This window comes from Chiloscyllium plagiosum, unplaced genomic scaffold (assembly GCF_037043375.1).
Source record: "Chiloscyllium plagiosum isolate Xiang-an unplaced genomic scaffold, Cpla_swu_hap1 HiC_scaffold_38, whole genome shotgun sequence".
Lineage (NCBI taxonomy): Eukaryota > Metazoa > Chordata > Chondrichthyes > Orectolobiformes > Hemiscylliidae > Chiloscyllium > Chiloscyllium plagiosum.
Genome location: NW_028270176.1, coordinates 35,831,251 through 35,839,542, shown reverse-complemented (window position 1 = coordinate 35,839,542; position 8,292 = coordinate 35,831,251).

Sequence of the window (8,292 nt, the reverse complement as noted above, 5' to 3'; positions counted from 1 at the left end):
TCCCTGGACACGATGGGACAATTTCCCATGGCCAACCCACCCTAACCTGCACATCCCTGGACACTATGGGACAATTTCCCATGGCCAATCCACCCTAACCTGCACATCCCTGGACACGATGGGACAATTTCCCATGGCCAATCCACCCTAACCTGCACATCCCTGGACACGATGGGACAATTTCCCACGGCCAATCCACCCTAACCTGCACATCCCTGGACACGATGGGACAATTTCCCATGGCCGATCAACCCAAATCTCCAAAACGTTGGACTGTGGGAGGAAATTGGGCATCCAACGGAAACCGGGCATCCAGAGGAAACCCTCACAGATACGGGGTGAATGTGAATTTCCCACACAGGCAGTCACCTGAGGGTGGAATTGAACCAGGGAATGACCCCAGTGCTGTAAGGAAGCAGTGCTAATCAGTGAGCCACAGTGCCACATTCTCCATGTCTCTCAGTATAAACCCTCCGACAGTGCCCACTCCCTCAGCAGTGACCCTCCGACAGTGCCCACTGCCTCAGCACTGACCCTCCGACAGTGCGGCACACCCTCAGCACTGACCCTCCGACAGTGCCCACTCCCTCAGCACCGACCCTCCGACAGTGCGGCACTCCCTCAGCACTGACCCTCCGACAGTGCGGCACTCCCTCAGCACTGACCCTCCGACAGTGCGGCACTCCCTCAGCACTGACCCTCCGACAGTGTGGCACTCCCTCAGCACCGACTCTCCGACAGTGCGGCACTGTTTCTGTTCTGACTGTCAATAAATAAATTTTCCTCCTCCGTCCCTCCTCTGTGTCCATTTCCCAATTCTCCTCGAATTGTGTCCCTCTGTGTACTGACCCCCCCCACCCCCCGTTGCCCCTGGAGACAGTGTCTCCCTCGCTGACTTGACCAGAAGCCTCCTGCTGAGTTTGAACACCCCAATTCGATCTCCGCCCTAACTTTCCCTGCTGTGTGGCGGGACAGTCCAGTTTCTCCCAGTGTCTCCCCACGTGAACTGAAACCGTGGAGAATCTCTGGAGAACCTCCCCTAACCCTCTTCAAGGTATCCATCTTATCCCATTATGGAGTGTGTGGTCACTGAGGGGGTCATGGTATTTTGACCGTCCCAAGTATTTCCCAAGTCCCAGCATTTTGAAATTGCTGTCCATTCATATGTGGAGTTACATGAAATCACTTGAAAGAAAATTTTGATTGGCTCAAATCTGGCTAACGTGGAGAATGGAGAAAGAGAGAGAGAGATGGAGAGGCAGGAAGAGGGGGAGAGCCAGTGATTGAAAGAGGCAGCGTGAGGGAGGGAGAGAGAGAGAGAGGAGAGACAGAGAGGGTCAGAGGAGGAAAGCAGGGTGAGAGAGGGATGGAGAGGCAGAGAGAGGAGGAGGCAGAGATGGAGGCGTAGAGAGATAAGGGAAGAGGCAGAGATTCAGGGAGGCAGAGAGATAGAGAAGGTGGCAGAGAGAGAAGGCAAGGCAGGGCAGAGAGAGACAGAGAGTGGACAGAGGTAGAGAGAGAGAGAGTGGATAGAGGCAGAGAGAGGGGTAGCGGGGTAGAGAGAGAGAGGTGGAGAGAGGGAGAGAGTGGATAGAGGCAGAGAGAGAGTGGATAGAGGCAGAGAGAGGGGGTAGCGGGGTAGAGAGAGAGAGAGGGGTAGAGGGAGAGAGAGGTGGAGAGAGAGAGAGAGAGAGAGTGGATAGAGGCAGAGAGAGAGAGGGTGAGACAGTGAAAGGCAGAATGTGTCCGAGTGTGTGAGTGAACGAGTTTGTGTGTGTGAGTGTGTGTGTTTGTGTTTATGTGTGTGTGTGAGAGTCTGTGCCTGTCTGTGTGTGAGTGCGTGTGTGTGCGCGTCTGTGTGTGTGTTTATGTGTGTGTGTATGTGTGTGTGCATGTCTGTGTGTGTATATGTGTGTGCGTGCCTGTGTATGTGTGTTTGTGTTTGTGTATGTGTGTGTGCATGTCTGTGTGTGTGTTTGTGTATGTGTGTGTGTGCTTGTCTGTATGTGAGTGTGTGTGTGTGTGTCCCCGAGTGTATGTGTCTGTATGAGAGAGACAGTGAGTGAGTGAGGGATAGAGAGATGGCAGTGGGAGGTGAGGCCTGTGTTTAGCCTCACGTTGGAGAGGCCTGAGGGTGGAGAATGGAAACGGAGGGTTAAAGGTGCAGGAGCCAGAGCGTGGACCAACTGAGGACTGCCTCAGACACGGGAGAGTGTACCGATGTGGGCACATGTTTATCCTCTGGTGTCCCAGTGGCCGGGGGACTGGGGATGGAGACAGAGTGTTGGAAGACAGCTCCCCCCTCCCCCTGCGACTATCCTGCGTGATTTCGGTGAATGATTCAAATCGGTCGAGAGGCCGACTGATTTCTCTCTGAACGCCAGGCCGCGTGCGTGGGTATGTCAGCCTCAGTTACCCTGTCTTCAACACTGCTTCAAACTCTCTTATGTTATGTTATGAGTGAGCATTCCCCCAGTGGAAAACACAACTGGAAAATGTCACGTTCTGCATGTCTCAACGTAAAGGTTTAAACAGGAAAGGGGAACATTAAAAAACACAAAGGTTTGATATTTCGTTTTCCATCGTAGAACGTTTATTGACCACAGCGCGCTGGGGAGAATCCCCACCTACACCACTTCTTCGAGATCCCGCCCGTGGGATCCCTTCCCTCCACCGAATACGGCGCGTTCGGATTAATGTCACACCCCGAAGGATGGGGACACAGACGCAGCGGCACTCCCTCAGCACTGACCCTCCGACAGTGCCCGCTCCCTCAGCACTGACCCTCCGACAGTGCCCGCTCCCTCAGCACTGACCCTCCGACAGTGCCCACTCCCTCAGCACTGACCCTCCGACAGTGCCCGCTCCCTCAGCACTGACCCTCCGACAGTGCCCGCTCCCTCAGCACTGACCCTCCGACAGTGCCCGCTCCCTCAGCACTGACCCTCCGACAGTGTGGCACTCCCTCAGCACTGGCCCTCCGACAGTGCCCACTCCCTCAGCACTGACCCTCCGACAGTGCCCACTCCCTCAGCACTGACCCTCCGACAGTGCCCACTCCCTCAGCACTGACCCTCCGACAGTGCCCACTCCCTCAGCACTGACCCTCCGACAGTGCCCACTCCCTCACCACTGACCCTCCGACAGTGCCCGCTCCCTCAGCACTGACCCTCCGACAGTGCCCGCTCCCTCAGCACTGACCCTCCGACAGTGCCCACTCCCTCAGCACTGACCCTCCGACAGTGCAGCGCACCCTCAGCACTGACCCTCCGACAGTGCCCACTCCCTCAGCACTGACCCTCCGACAGTGCCCACTCCCTCACCACTGACCCTCCGACAGTGCCCACTCCCTCAGCACTGACCCTCCGACAGTGCCCACTCCCTCACCACTGACCCTCCGACAGTGCCCGCTCCCTCAGCACTGACCCTCCGACAGTGCCCACTCCCTCAGCACTGACCCTCCAACAGTGCCCACTCCCTCAGCACTGACCCTCCGACAGTGCCCACTCCCTCAGCACTGACCCTCTGACAGTGCCCACTCCCTCAGCACTGACCCTCCGACAGTGCCCGCTCCCTCAGCACTGACCCTCCGACAGTGCCCACTCCCTCAGCACTGACCCTCCGACAGTGCCCGCTCCCTCAGCACTGACCCTCCGACAGTGCGGCACGCCCTCAGCACTGACCCTCCAACAGTGCCCACTCTCTCAGCACTGACCCTCCGACAGTGCGGCACTCCCTCAGCACTGACACTCCGACTGTGCCCACTCCCTCAGCACTGACCCTCCGACAGTGCAGCGCACCCTCAGCACTGACCCTCCGACAGTGCGGCGCTCCCTCAGCACTGACCCTCCAACAGTGCAGCACTCCCTCAGCACTGACTCTCCGATAGGTTAATAGGTAGAGATCAGCTCACCAGAACTGTACCTCAGGGAGGGAGGGAGTGTGTGTGTGTGTTTGATACCCTGTACTCTTGTGAGAGTCAGTGTGTGTATGAAAGTATGTGTGAGTGTGTGCCTAAGTGTGAGTGTGTGTATGCATGTGAGTGATTGTGTGTGCGTGTGTGTGCCTAAAAGTGAGTGTGTGTGAGTGTATGTCTGTGAATGAGTGTTTGTGTACGTGTGAGTGAGTGTGTGTGCATGCATGTGTGTGCATGCGTGTGTATCATAGTGAGTGGGTGTGTGTGATAGTGGGTGTGCACACGCGCGTGTCTACTCATGAGTGTGTGTGCGCGTATGTGTGTGTGTGCGCATATCTGTGTGTGTAAGCGTATATGTGTGTGTTTGTGAGCGCACGTGTGTGTGCGCGCATGTATAAATTGTGTGTGTGTGTGTGTGAGTGTGCGCGCACGTGAGTGTGAGTCCATGTGTGTGTGTGTGTTTGTGAATGTATGATAGTGAGTGGGTGTGTGAGTGTGTGTGATAGTGGGTGTGTGTGCACGCGTGAGTGAGTGTGTATGTGCTTCGTGTGTGTGTGAGTGCGCGCGCGCGTGTATGAGTGAATGTGTGTGCGCGTGTGTATGCGTGAATGTGTGTGTGCACGTGTGAGTGCATATGTGTGTGAATGAATGTGTGTGTGTGTGAGTGAGTGTGTATGAGTGAATGTGTGTGTGAGTATATGTGTGAGTGAGTGTGTGAGGAGTGTGTATGTGTGTGTGTGTGACTGTGTGAATGAATGTGTATGTGAGTATATGTGTGTGTGTGAGTATGTGTGTGTGAATGTGTGTGTGTGTGCGTATGTGAGTGAATGTGTGTGAGTGTGTGTATGTGAGTGAATGTGTGTGTATGTGTGTGTGTGTATGTGAGTGAATGTGTGTGTGAGTGAGTGTGTGTGTGTGTATGTGAGTGAGTGTGTGTATGTGTGTGTGTATGTGTGAGTGTGTGTACGTGAGTGAATGTGAGTGTGTGTGTGAGTGAATGTGTGTGTGAATGTGTGTGAATGAGTGTGTGTGTGTATGTGTGTGTGTGTGTATGTGAGTGAATGTGTGTGTGTGTGAGTATGTGTGTGTGTGTGTGAGTGAATGTGTGAGTGTGTGTGTATGTGTGTGTGTGAGTGAGTGTGTGTGAGTGAGTGTGTGTGTATGTGTGTGTGTGAGGATATGTGTGTATGTGTGTGAGTGAGTGTGTGTGAGTGTGCGTATGTGAGTGAATGTGTGTGTGTATGTGTGAATGTGTGTGTATGTGTGTGTGTATGTGAGTGTATGTGTGAGTGAGTGTATGTGTGTGTGTGTGTGTATGTGTGTATGTGTGTGTGTGAGTGTGTGTGTGAGTGAGTGTGTGTGTGTGAGTGAGTGTGTGTATGTGAGTGTGTGTGTGTGTCAGTGAGTGTGTGTGAGTGAGTTGGGGATGGTGAAATACAAGGTGGAAGTAGTGGGAAGTGCAGTTCCAGTTAACTACCTCTGAGTGAATCTCCGATGTGTACAACACTGAGTCTGCGAGGGATCGCTTTGTCAGGTTGTAAATGAGTGTGAAAACTTTCAGTATCACTCAGGAGCTGAACGGATTCCGATTGTTGAAGTGGGGGCAAGTAAAACAAGCATTTGATGAAACAGCATCACAGTGACTCTATCTGGAGACTGATACCGGACCCCTCACAAAAAAAAAAATCACTCCCATGTCCTTTGTAAATCTCTCTGCTCTCACCTTTAAAATGTGACCCCGAGTCTTGGAATCCCCCACCTGAGGGAAAAGATAAGTACCATTCACCTGATCTATACTCCTCATTAACTGAGTGACAGCAAGTTCGTTTGCAAGTACAGCAACTACTGAAGAAGGCCAGTGGAATGCCATCCTTTACTCTGGGACCAAAAGCGAGGGATGCTATCCTTCAGTCATGCATCGGAATTGGCGAGACAAAATCTCAAATGCTCTGTTAAAAAAAATCCCAAAAGAACTGGGCGGCACGGTGGCACAGTGGTTAGCACTGCTGCCTCACAGTGCCAGAGACCCAGGTTCAATTCCCGACTCAGGCGACTGACTGTGTGGAGTTTGCACGTTCTCCCCGTGTCTGCGTGGGTTTCCTCCGGGTGCTCCGGTTTCCTCCCACAGTCCAAAGATATGCAGGTTAGGTGAATTGGCAATGCTAAATTGCTCGTAGTGTTAGGTAAGGGGTAAATGTAGGGGTATGGGTGGGTTGCGCTTCGGCGGGTCGGTGTGGACTTGTTGGGCCGAAGGGCCTGTTTCCACACTGTAAGAAATCTAATCTAAACTGCAGAGGTTGTAAATCAGAAACAAGAACAGAAATCGCTGGAGAAGCTCAGGGGGTATCCTCAACTTCCGGGGAGAGCAATCAGTTTTCTGGGAAGGGTCACTGGAAACGTTAACTCTGACTCCTCTCCCCAGACCTTCTCCTGCAGCCTGTGTTTCTCTTTCCCAAACGCTGCCTGCAGTTTTGGCGTCTCTTGTCAAGGAGGGAGAGATTTGGAGGCAGTTCTGGGGGTTGGGGGGGGGGGGGGAAGGTCTCACTGAGTTCCTCCCCCCCCTCCGTGAGGGGCATTAGGGCTTGGTTCCGCTGGAGACTCGGAGAGTGAGGGATTGAAGTGTATAAGATCCTGATTGATCCTGACAATTTGGGATTAGAGTCACAGAGCTGTACAGCACAGAAACAGGCCCTACGGCCCATCCCATCCATGCTGACCCAGATATCACAGAGCTGTACAGCACAGAAACAGGCCCTTCGGCCCATCCCGTCCATGCCGACCCAGATATCACAGAGTCACAGAGCTGTACAGCACAGAAACAGGCCCTTCGGCCCATTCCGTCCATGCTGACCCAGATATCACAGAGCTGTACAGCACAGAAACAGGCCCTTCGGCCCATCCCGTCCATGCCGACCCAGATATCACAGAGTCACAGAGCTGTACAGCACAGAAACAGGCCCTTCGGCCCATCCCGTCCATGCTGACCCAGATATCACAGAGTCTCAGAGCTGTACAGCACAGAAACAGGCCCTTCGGCCCATCCTGTCCATGCCGACCCAGATATCACAGAGTCTCAGAGCTGTACAGCACAGAAACAGGCCCTTTGGCCCATGCCGACCCAGATATCACAGAGCTGTACAGCACAGAAACAGGCCCTTCGGCCCATCCCATCCATGCTGACCCAGATATCACAGAGCTGTATAGCACAGAAACAGGCCCTTTGGCCCATCCTGTCCATGCTGACCCAGATATCACAGAGCTGTATAGCACAGAAACAGGCTTTTCGGCCCATCCCGTCCATGCTGACCCAGATATCACAGAGTCACTGAGCTGTACAGCACAGAAACAGACCCTTCGGCCCATCCCATCCATGCTGACCCAGATGTCACAGAGCTGTACAGCACAGAAACAGACCCTTCGGCCCATCCTGTCCATGCTGACCCAGATATCGCAGAGTCACAGAGCCGTACAGCACAGAAACAGACCCTTCGGCTCAACCCGTCCATGCTGACCCAGATATCCTAACATAATCTATTCCCCATTTGCCAGCACCCGGCCCATATCCCTCCAAACCCTTCCTATTATAAACCCATCCTGATGCCTTTTAAATGCTGTCATTGTACCAGCCCCCACCACTTCCTCTGGCAGCTCACTCCATACACGTACCACCTACTTTCCTGTGGTGGGCGAGTCCTGAACTGGGGCACTCTTTAAAAATTTGGGGATTAAGGCAGAGATGGAGGGAGTTAAAAAATCACACAACACCAGGTTATAGTCCAATAGGTTTAATCGGAAGCACTAGCTTTCGGAGCGCAGCTCCTTCATCGGGTGGGTGTGGAGTACGCTAGTGCGCTTCCAATTAAACATGTTGGACTATAACCTGGTGTTGTGTGATTTTTAAAAAACCTTTCTGCACCCCAGTCCAACACCGGCGCCGCCAAATCAACAGATGGAGGGAGTTCTCCATTTATCCCCCGGAAGGTGGAGTGAGTTTGGAACTCCCTGGCTTAATACCTTGCTGGATGGATTCCCGTTGGTAGGCGGGGAATTGGAACACAGAAAGCGATAAGCCCCGGTCTCGCTGGATGGTAGGGCAGCTTTGAAGGGCCGAATGGTCAGTTTCTCCTCCGAGACCACGTGGGCCGAAGGGCCGTGACTGGGAGAGGGGTGGGGTGGGGGGGTCTTCGATAACGTCCAGCCCTGGATTTGCTGCCTTTCCCTGAACTGGTCGCAAAACGAGAGGTTGAGCTGAACCCGGAGTGATCTAATTCCCTCAGGGTGTACCTCCCTGGGTCAGCATGTGTGGACCACTCCTCCTGGCAATTGGGTGTCCTTCCGATTCCAGAGGGTGGTCAGGGGTCATCCACCTCGCCTCG